Consider the following 10,928-nt stretch of genomic DNA (forward strand, 5'->3'; position numbering starts at 1 on the left):
AGTTATTCTAACTTTTTTGGAAACTCTAGCCGGGCTGCGTTGCTAAATAGTTGTCAGGAGCGAGGGCGGCGCGCTGATTGGCCGCGGCGGCCGGGGGCAGGACGAGCTCCGGGGCCTTCGCCGGCCGCCCCCGCCCCCCGGCGCGGCGCTTTCAGTTTGGCCTCCCCCTCCGGCCCCGGCCGCGGCGGGCACCGCGGAGGCCGGGCCCTCCCGCGCCGCGCGCGCCCCCACCCCGGGGTCCGACCGCCGTCCGGCCGCGCGGCGCCCTGGGCACCGCGGACCCGCTTTGTCCGCCCCTTAGCGTGGAGACCGGGCTCCGCCAAGGCCGCGGGGTCTCCCGGGGGCGCGAGGGGCGCGGGAGCCGGGTCCTACCCTAGACGCGCTCCCAAGAGGTGAGGACCCGGCGGGGACCCCCGGGGGCGCCCGGGCCTGTGCGCTCCTTGGCTGCCCCCCGGGCGCGCCGCGAGCCCAGGGTGGAGGACGCGCGCGGGCAGGGGTCCCGGCGCCCGGGCCACGGGCGTGCGGACCCTCGGGAGCCCGCGGAGCTGCCGCCGGCCACGCACGCGCCGCGGGCATCGGTGCGCGCGCGCCGGCCCCGCCCGGGCTTTGTGTCCGCCGTCGTCTCCCACCCCGCCTCTCTGGGGATCTCCGGCCCCGACGCCCTTTGCAGACCCTCCCCCTAAGTGCTTTCAAACTGGAGCGCCGCAGCGAGCCTCCGCGGGAGCGCCCGGGCCCCGCGCCCACCTGCCCGGCCCGGCCCGCGAAGCCGGGTGCCGTGCGGGGTCCCGGCCTCCGCGCTCCGCTTCTGCCTCGCGATCGGCTCGGGACGGAGGGCGCGCGGCGGGCGACACCGCGGACCCCGGCCCGCGCCATCTGGACGCCGAGCGCGGGCGCGTTTGAAGTGGTCCGGGGGGCTCTTTGTTCGCCAGGCCGCTCTGGCTCGGGGCCTGGAGGTGGTTTACGGCTTTGATGCCTTTGAACGTATTCCCAGGTGACCCGGGCTCAATTAGGCCCGGGCCGAGCCGGGCTGTCAGGCAAGCCGCGTGATCAAGGGCGGGCTGGGCCCTTTTATTGAAGTTGAACTCGGGCGGCGGAGCGCAGTCCCCCCCGGGACGCCGCGCGGCCGCGACCACCGCTCGGGAAGCCCGGGCCGCCCCGGGGACCCTTCCCAGCGGCGGGCGGAGCAGCGGTGTGGGGAGCAGGCCCTCGCACGGAGGCGGCCGTTTGCAGTTCCTAACCCACGCGCGGGCCGCACGATCCTGTGACTCAGAGGTCCTGCCCGGTCGGCAAGCCCAGCTCCACCCTGCCAGACCCCGCTTCCCCTGCGGGGAAGGCCCACGGCCGATCTGGCTTTCTACATCTCTCCCTAAACTTAGAAAATAAATGTGGGGAACCAGAGGCAGCGAAGGAAGCCCGCTTCCACCCGGTCTGCCGGCCGAGGCAGAGGCCTTCCAGCAAAGGCCTGCTGCTTCCAGACTGGCCTTAGACCGGCCGCGGGGCGCACGCGGGGACCGTAGCATCTGCCGCCCTTTTTGCAACTCCGTGTGTCACTTAGCCTGGGGGCGGGGGCAACGCCCGGGCCCCCGTGTTGACCCAGCTTCAATGAACCGGGAGACAGCCTCCCCAAGCTGGAGGGGCAGATCCTGCCCTTGGGTCTGCTCCCCCTCCCACCTCCGCCCCCCCCCCCCCATTTTTGTGTCTCCTACCGGTGATCTGCAGCAGAACACTTTCTGGAAGTCAGGTCTAAGAATCTATCACCTGCCTACACTACAGCAATACCACGGGCTCGGCAGAGGCACATTTTGGCAAAGGACTGAGACTTCTGCCAAGACACACGTCCCCATAGGCAAGGGTCTCCTTTAAAAATGGCCTGGAAGGGGCGCCTGGGGGGCTCAGGCGGTTAAGCGTCAGACTTTGGCTCAGGTCACGATCTCACAGTTCGTGGGTTCGAGCCCCACATCGGGCTCTGTGCTGACAGCTCAGCGCCTGGAGCTGCTTCCGATCCGATCCTGTGTCTCCCTCTCTCTCTGCCCCTCCCCCGCTCACCCTCTGTCTCTTTCTCTCTCAAAAATAAATAAACGTTAAAAAATGTTTTTTTAATGGCCTTAAAAATGTCCCCCTGAAAAATCACTCAGAAGCGCCTGTGACGAGGCCCAGTGATAATGGATCTACCACGGTGCATCTAACGTTTCAACACCTCCTCGCCCTGTGTGTGGTGGCTGGGTGCCCGCTCTCCTTCCACCTCTCTTCTGTTCCTTCTGGAACAGCAGGACACGGCAAGCCAAGATGACCTTCCTCGGACCTCAGCGGGCCCGGCCTGCAGGAGCGCCCTGGCGGCGGGGTGGGGGGAGGGCCGTCCACTCTGCCCTGTCCTTCAGGCCGGTGCTGGATGTGTTTGTCTTTGCTCAGCTGTGCAGTGTGCGGCCTCCAGACATCTAGGGTTAGGGCGTGAGCATCAGTTTTCAGGAGGGAGCACAGCAGGAGTGGCCGTGCGGTGGCAGCAGCCCGGGATTCCAGGATGGTTCTAGAACCACTGCCTTCTGGGTGCTGTGAGGCAGGAGCCCTGTGCTAGGGCACAATCTGGAAGTGAGCTCTGCCCTGAGCCTGCCTGCTCAGCTCCATGGCAAGCTTAGCATGGCCTCTGATAAGTCACTTTCTGTTTGGACCAGCCAGTGCGGGCCGTCCGCTACCAAGGAGCCCCTCCTGAGCCCCCGGCCTCAGAATGGGGTCTGGAAGGGACACACAAGGGCCCTCTCCGGGATGTGCTGCTTCCTGACACCACTAACGCTCGCTTGTAACATGGACCCACATTGGCCTTTGACACACTTGGATGACTTTAACATCGAATTAAAGTTGTTCTTGCAACAAACTCCTATTATGAGTTTTTTGACTTGGGATCTATACCAAATTTCAGTAAAACACCACGGTGGAAATAAATGGCATCGACAGAAAGGGAGAGAGAGAACGGGGTGTCGGGGCCGGGGACACAAGCCAGGCTCTTCTGCATAAACTTTGTTTTATAAATTTGACTTTGGAATCATACAGATGTTTTACATAGTTATAAAAAATTAAATCAAAATGGAAAAAAAATTTTTTTAAATCCCTAAAAGTCAAAAGCAGAATCAGACAACGTACCTGATTTCGCGTCATCTCTGCAGCTTCTGCAGCCACAGGAATCATTGAAGGCGGCAGTAACCACTGTGATTTGACTCTTCAGCCCTAGTAGGATACACTCTGCAAAGGCAGGAAGGACTTCAACTGTGCCCAGCATTCAGGTTTCTAGTAACAATACTGCTGTTGTCATTCTGAAACTGTGAGCTAACGTGTCACTTCACTTCACGTGTTTCTGTCTTTGGGGATCAAGATCTCCAGCCTACAGGAAACGTGATACAAATATGAAAGGAAACAAATTAGTCAAGACCTTCTCATTCTAAACTCGTTGGAAATACCAGTATGAGCTCATGATATATTTTCTCTTCAACGGCGTATTTCCTGGCCCTGACCACTAGAAAGACCTAGAAAGGTTGATCCATCCCGGGGCAATGAGAACCATGAGTGCTCAGATGGTGTTCTCTCTGGAGGAGATGGCCAACTTCCGGCCTGGGGAAAACATGTGCGAGATGAGCCGGGAGCATCCTCCTGGGCCAGAAAGCACAGACACGGCCAGTGAGTGCTGAGTGGCCGCAGGACTCGGGAACGCATCGAAAGATGCCTCCCTTGGCCAGAGATGGTGCCAGGTAAGCAGTAAGAACAAGAACGTACAAAGGGTAGAACACGGGCAATGGTAAAAATCCCCGAGTGTGTAATGTTTGTCAGATACAAAACTTACTGGTATTCCTCTACTGGTGACGGGGAACAGAGTCATGATTCTGGAAACTGGGAAGTAAAGGAAGGAGGCAGCACCGAGCCAGCCTGCCTTCTTCCCAGAGTACACTTCAAAGTAGCCGAAGAGCCGATGAGCCAGGGGCTTGCTCCACAGGTGTCCTCCAGGCAATCAATGCGGCTGGAAGGTACTATGACATCATCAGTCTGTGTGTGTGTGTGTAGGTGAGGCCCTGTGTGTGTGTGTGAGGCCCTGTGCAGGTGTGTGTGTGTGTGTGCGTGTGTGTGTGTGAGAGAGAGGCCCTGTGCGGGTGAGCATGTGTGTGTGTGTGTGTGTGAGAGAGAGAGAGAGACCCTGTGTGGGTGTACATGTGTGCACGCTGGTCAAGGAGCCTGTCCTCATTCGTGGACTTACTTCAGGATGATGAGATGGGGGCCCAGTCAAATTTGGGGAGGACTCCAGGATTTGTCAGTGTTTCTTTGTGACTGGCGCCGTCTCCGGAGAGGCGTTCTTCTACCCGCTGTCCGGGAACATCAGCCTGGGCCCCAGCGGCCTGGTGCGCAGGGACGGGAAAGGCCCCGGCGAGCGCTGGCCATCCAGAATGTGGATTTTCTCACCTTGGCCCTGTTTTCAGGGCGGGCCCTCCCATTTCTCGCTTCTCAGCACCCCCAGCAGCCCCGTCTGAACCCCGCCTGGCTCGCGTTCTCCAGGGGCGCATCCAGCTCCATCCAGGGTTGTGGAGAAGGCTTGCACCTGGCCTCTTGGGATAGGGGAGGGGACCCAGGAGATGCATCTGCTCTTGACATTGGCTGAGAGATGAGGGTGCTTCCAAATGGGGCTCAGCCAGCTTGCCCTCAGGGCTGCGCCCCCCACCTGTGCTCTGGCCTCCTGGCCTCCGTGGTCCACTCAGTCTGTCGCCGCTCCAGACACCTTCCACCTGCCCAGACCTGCCCTCTGCGGACTCCTGTTTTCTTTGCGAGCTGGGTTCTCGCCCTTTCTGTTCCTTTAGCGCGATTTAGAGGGATTGAAGGGAAGGACCAGAAATAAGGCATATGTGCAAGCTTCGCTTTCAACTGGAAATTGCTTGAGATCATGGTTTAGAAGCTGAAATGCAGGTGCAGTGAGCAGGGGGCAGCTTGGCTCTCACCCTGCAGGGCTCCAGGGGACCTTGGTGGCCGGGATGCCCCGTGCCGCCCTCTGTCTCCGCAGCTCTGATGGGCAGCTATTCCCTGCGCATCCCTCAGGGTAGGAGAGCCGGTGGTGTGCAGCGGGCTGGGGCCAGAGCGAAACCCCACCCGGTGACCCTGTGAAAGCTAGCCTCCCCCTCCCCCATTCTGTTCCAGCGACAGGCACTCGTGCGCCCAGGGATGCTGCGTCCCCCCCGCCCCAGCTGCCTCCCGGTCCCGTCAGAAGTCTTGGGTCTGTGTGGATTTTGGGGTGCTCACCCGCTGTTCCAGCAGTGTCCGGATTTCCTTTCGCTTACCGTTAACTCACGAATCAGGAAGGCATGCTGTCTACCCCCCAACTGCCTGCAATGCAACCAAAAAATGCGAGTCCTGATTGTCCAAATGGAAACCTCGTTTCCATCGTTCACCATAATGTGAATTGAAGTTTGCTCAAATAGTTTCGTTCTCACAGTCCCGCCCTGCTTGTTTTTAATCTTCAGCTTTGTCGTTCACACCTCGCCCACTGTGTCCCCAGCCTCTCCTCCACAAACTTCACACTTTCGGATGGAGCCCAGCAGAGGCTGTTGACTGATGGGTGGAAAGAAAATAGGACTCGTGGTGGAGGGCTCCCCACGAGTAAGGGTGTCCGGAGACAGGCACCTCGTGGTGCACTGTGGGGAGAAATTAACTGAAGACAGGAGATTATTAATTCTGTGCCTTTAAGTATCACTCTGTGTTTAATGTGCTGCTAAGGGTGTGGAGTAGGAGCCACATAAACAGCGAGTCAGGAGGGTAACCCTGTGAGGGACAGAGAAGGGAATGAACCAGACACGGAGAAGCCTGGGCGAGTGGGACCGGTGGCCGTAGGGAGCTGGGCAAGACACCAGCAAAGGTGGAATAAGTTTACCCTAAGAGGAGAGGGAAGAACATTCAGGCAAAGGGATGAAAATGTGTCAAGACCCATAGGGGTGAAGAGCAGTGGGGTCCCCGCAATGGGCTGTCCCGGTGGCTGAAAGCTCAGGGGCTTAGTGGCCGCTACTCTCTTGGTCACAGGTGATTAAAAAATATACCCCAAACCTGCCTAAAAAGAAAGGAATCTTGTCGGTTCTCTACTTAGGAAGCTCAGGCTCAGGCTGGCTTCAGGCTTAGCTGGATCCAGGAGTTTCAGTGCTGTTGTATCTCTCTTCTCCTTCTATCCTTCAGCTCTGCTTCCCTCTGCCTGAAGCTCACCCTCTCGGTACAAGAGGGGCTCCCCTTTGTGCCCGAAGATGACAGGCACTTAGGATCATATCCCCTAGGAACAGCAGTGCTTGTTAAATACAATCTTCACTCCTGCTCCAGTGGAGAAGTCGGGCGTGGGACGCTGATGGCTGGGCTTTCCCCGTGTGTCCTGGGGCCCGGGAGCCCTAATAAACCAGCTGGGTTGTGTGCTTGCTCTCATGATGGGGTGGGACCAGAAGGGCAAGTTGGGGGGTGCTGTGGGCAGGGGGGCTCCCGCCGGAAGAGACGCGAGCCCCGTGAACGAGGAGTCTCCACTGTGGTGTGCAGAGCACGACGGGGGGAGCTTGGGTGAGGACAGGCTCCCAAGGGTCCCATAGGAGCAGCTACTGTGGTTTTGGATTTCCTTGTGGAGGCCACGGGGACCACAGCAGGGGGCTAAGGAAAGGCGTCATGACCAGCTTTGGGTTGGGGAGCCGCTGGAAGATGACAGCGGCTGAGGCCGCTGCAAAGCCCGGCCAGCCAGCCAGTGAAGGAGCCACAGGAACAGGGAGCCACGGCACTCGGCAGCCCCCAGCCAAGAGCGGGGGCCGAGAAACAGACCCAGGGAACTGAGAGACCGAGGAACATTGGTGCCGAGGTGGCGCGGGGCAGGACGAAGGAGGGCTTAGAGGGAGACGCTGCAGGATCTGACTTCCGTTAGTGTGACTGTGAATCCCCCAAAGCCAGACTTGTAGGGTGGCCCCACACGCTCCTTCCCCCTCCTGCTGTCTATAATCATGCTTCTGTTTGGAGAATGGGAATCTAAACGCTGCTTTATCATGTAAGGAAAAACCCAGCCACAACCTGGCTGTGCAAAAGGGCCGAAACAGAGCAGGATGGAGAGGAGTCAGGATCCTGCATTCTGTCGGCGAGCAGGGGATGACACCCCTTCCTCTCCGTGGGACTCAGTTTCCCCTCTTGTGAAAGGAAATGGGTTGAGTGAATGATTCTTAAGGTTTCCTTAACACAGCGACGTCCAGAAACTGAAATCTTTCTGGGAACTTGAGCTTCCTGCCGCGCTCCGATGTTTAGCGGTGTTTTAGAAGGGGGTGGAGGGGAGCTGCCAAGCCTTGGGGAGTGTGATTTTCCTTAATCTGTCTAAATAATGTGCAAGGGGGAGCCTTTGGTGACCACACATGCCCTGACCCCTCATAAAGTCCCTGCCCCGTTGCGGCCTGCTCATAAACTTTCCTGGAAAGGTCATGTGAATTTATCGTCCCCAATACTTTATAATTAGAAATTATGGTCTCTCTTGCCACATGACACTTTGGAGCTCTAGCAGATCTTAAATTAAGACGATATAAATGTTTTAAAATGTGCTTCAGAAAACTTTAAATTCGTTCGTTGAAATTTTGACTTAAGTCCCAAACACTTACCTAAATAAACATATAGTTTTGACCTTCAGTGTTTCAAGGAATAAACTTGCCGTCAAACTTGTGTGTTAAAACTCTGAGGATATCTTGAATGTAAAGCCGCATGGAAGAATCCGGCTCTGGGCGTATGGTAAAGTTCTCTTTTATGGGGGTCACCAGAGCACTGGGGGGCCGGGACACAGAGCTCTCCCAAGGGACCAGGGAGAGCAAGTGGACGTCCATGTTTTAAGAAGAAAATGTGTGTGTGTATGTGTGTGTGTGCGTGTGTGATTGTGTATTCATGTGTGTGCATGTAGGAATGTGTGTGTATATGAGTGTGCTTGTGTGCGTGGGTGTATGTGTGTATATACATATGATAGTGTTTGTGCTTGTGCACGTACATGTGTGTGCATGTGATTGTGTATTCATGTGTATGCATGTGCGAGTGACTGTGTTTGTGTGTGCATGTATGTGCGTGTGCACATGTGTGCGTGTGAGTGTGCTCGTTTGTGTGCCTATATGCGTGCATGTGTACATGTGAGTGTGTTCGTGTGTGTGCGATTGTGTGTGTGTGTGTGCATGTGTGTGTGTTTATGTGGGGGTATGGGATGAGACGTAACTTCTCTAGGCTACACATTTTTTAAAAGATTTAATTATTTCACTTGACTCCATTCTCTGACTTTCTTTATCTTCTACCAAGGAAGGTGAGTAAATAATAACCCAGGAGTCCCATGGAGGGAAATGGGGGTAGGGGCATAGGAGGCGCGGGGGGGCTGAGAGGCCTGCCTGGTCCAGGCTCCTCTCTAGAATCCTGTCTTTCTCTCTGGCGCTGATGACTTTTCCTCCCTCCTCTTCAAAATGGCTCTCTCACACCTAAGCTCCTGCGCATAGTATCTCAGCTCTGAAAATAAAGTGAAACTAGCTAGTTTATTTGTTTCACCGATTCTGTCTTCCCCCTTGAGGAAAAATTAATGAACACCAGGATCAAAGGGTGAAAGTGGCACCTTTATGTCCCTGACCCAGACAGGAACAGTCCGTGTGTCAAGTGTGTCGTATCTTCCCGGCCAGGTGATTGGTGTTGATCCTCTCCCTTGGCCAGCCAGCTCCTGACCCAGCAACTTACATCACGATCACTCCTGTTTGGGCTGTACAGAGGTTTGAAAATTCAGAGGAATAAAATGATTGCAACAATTTTCCATCTTTTAAATTATTTGTGTAAGGAATCTGAAATACCGTATTTTCTTCTAGGAAAGTTCCACAAGTAATATTCTGATATTTCACCAATAAAAATGCAAGACGTGGGAATCTTCAAATAACTGGATCTGTTTTAATGCTTAGATTTAAGGGAAATGGTCAGCCCCGTGAAAAGGAAGAGGGATCGTGGGAAAGACGAGAGAGAAGGTGAAGGAGTTGGTAACATTTAGTGAAACACAAACAAAAGCCCCTCCCCCATTTCCCATGTGATCCCGACTTCCTCTATCTCCCTCGTTTCAAGACCTAAGACAGGGAGACCCTCATCAAGTGTGTCCCATAAACTTAATCAGGGAAGAGGACATGTCCAAAGTAGGGGATAGAGGGGCCCCTGGGGGCTCATTCGGGTAAACGTCCAACTTTTGTGCAGCAGGTCATGATCTCATGGTCCGTGAGTTCAAGCCTCACGTCCGGCTCTGTGCTGACAGTTTAGAACCTGGAGCTGGTTCAGATTCTGTGTCTCCCTCTCTCTCTGCCCCTCCCCCCCTCGTGCTCACTCTCTCTCTCTCTCTCTCTCTCTCTCGCTCTCGCTCTCTCTCCCTCAAAGAATAAATAAACATTACCAGAAAAAGTTTTTTAAGTGTGGGATACAGAACTGGGTCTCAGGTAATCAACCCATTTCTCAAGGCATAATACATTTACAATAAAATGTACCCATTTTAAGTTTAGACTTTGTTACCTTTGGGCAGATGTGGAACCATCTTCACAATCAGGAACATTTCTATCACTCCAGAAAGTTCCCTGATGCCCTGTGCAGTTAATCACGCCCCCACGCAGCCAATAACAACCACTGATCTAATTTATGTTCCTGTTTTGCTTTTTGCAGAAAGTCATAAAAATGAAGTCATGCAGGACATAGTCTTTTGTGTCTGGCTCTTCACACTTAGAACAATGCTTTTAGGGTTCACCCACATTGTTGCCTGTATCTACATCTGTTCCTTTTTATTGCAGGGTGTCCTATTATATGACACCACGATGTGTTTATCCAGCCATCAGTTGATGGAACTTCAGGTTGTTGCCAGGCTTTGGCCATTATGAACAAAGCTGCGTTCCGGTCATCGTTTGGACAGGTTTCCTTCTCCCTCAGGTAAATTTCTGGGAGCAAGATCGCAGAGTCTTGTGTAAGCGTGGGCTTCGCTTTGGGAGAAACTGCCAAACTGTTTTCCAAACGGCTGGATCATCGGCCGTGCCCCACCAGCGAGGCACAAGGTCCGCCGCAGGCGGCTACAATCAGACAATAGAAGCTGCTACATGTTGGCGAAGACGCGGAGACGTTGGAACGCTCGTGCTTTGTGGTGGGAATGCGGGATGGCGCGGGTAGTGCGGGTGACAGTTTGGCGGCCCCTCAAGAAGTCAAATAGAGAGCGACCGTAGGATCCAGCAATCCTACCCTTGAGTACATCCGCAAAAGAACTGAAAACAGGTGTTCAGACAAAACCTTGTTCACAGATGTTCACGCGTTATTCACAATGGCCACAGTGTGGAAATAACCCAAACGGCCATGGACGGACGGTCGGATAAATAAAGCGTGGTGTAACCCTTCAGTAGAATGGTACTCGGGTCGATGAAGGAGTGAGGTACAGGTTCACGCGACAACGTGGATGGACCTTGAAACGCATGACTTCGTTTTTGTGGACTGCCCAGAACGGGCAAATCCGTAGAGGCAGAAAGCATATTCGTAGCTGTCAGAGGGGGGGAGGAGGAGGTGTTATTAATTGCGTTTTTTATTTTCTTTGTGCTATGATCCTTTGACGTTTGGGGACCTTGGTCAGGAAGGATTGCCCTTCCCAGAGAGTTAGCTAACTGCACACTTTTGATGTGGCAACCAAACACCCTGAATGCATTTAATCAGACTCCGGGTCTGGAAGGTGTTTCTTGCTCCAAATCAGCCCAGGGCTACTTCCTGACAGGTAGGGGCCTCCTCCATAGACGGGAGCCTGCTGAAGTCTTAAACTACTCGAGCCCAAATCTGCTCAACTTGTTACCCCGCCTCACCTTGCCTTTCCCGCAAAAACCGTAATAAAGGCTCTTGCCCATGTGTCCCCCTCAGTTCTGCCTCCTGGCTGACCCTGGTGC

General features: G+C 55.1%; 1 long non-coding RNA gene across 1 annotated transcript; it reads right to left on the bottom strand.

Moving 5' to 3' along the window:
• Positions 1-8,587: 8,587 nt before the first annotated feature.
• On the bottom strand, positions 8,588-9,830 carry LOC120229554. The gene is made up of 2 exons (XR_005527774.1): positions 9,532-9,830; positions 8,588-8,746 (listed from the first exon to the last, which is right to left on the bottom strand). It is a non-coding gene; the product is annotated as an uncharacterized LOC120229554 (long non-coding RNA).
• Between the last annotated feature and the right edge of the window lie 1,098 nt (positions 9,831-10,928).

Source organism: Hyaena hyaena, unplaced genomic scaffold (assembly GCF_003009895.1).
Source record: "Hyaena hyaena isolate Hyena2069 unplaced genomic scaffold, ASM300989v1 scaffold_31, whole genome shotgun sequence".
Taxonomy (NCBI): domain Eukaryota; kingdom Metazoa; phylum Chordata; class Mammalia; order Carnivora; family Hyaenidae; genus Hyaena; species Hyaena hyaena.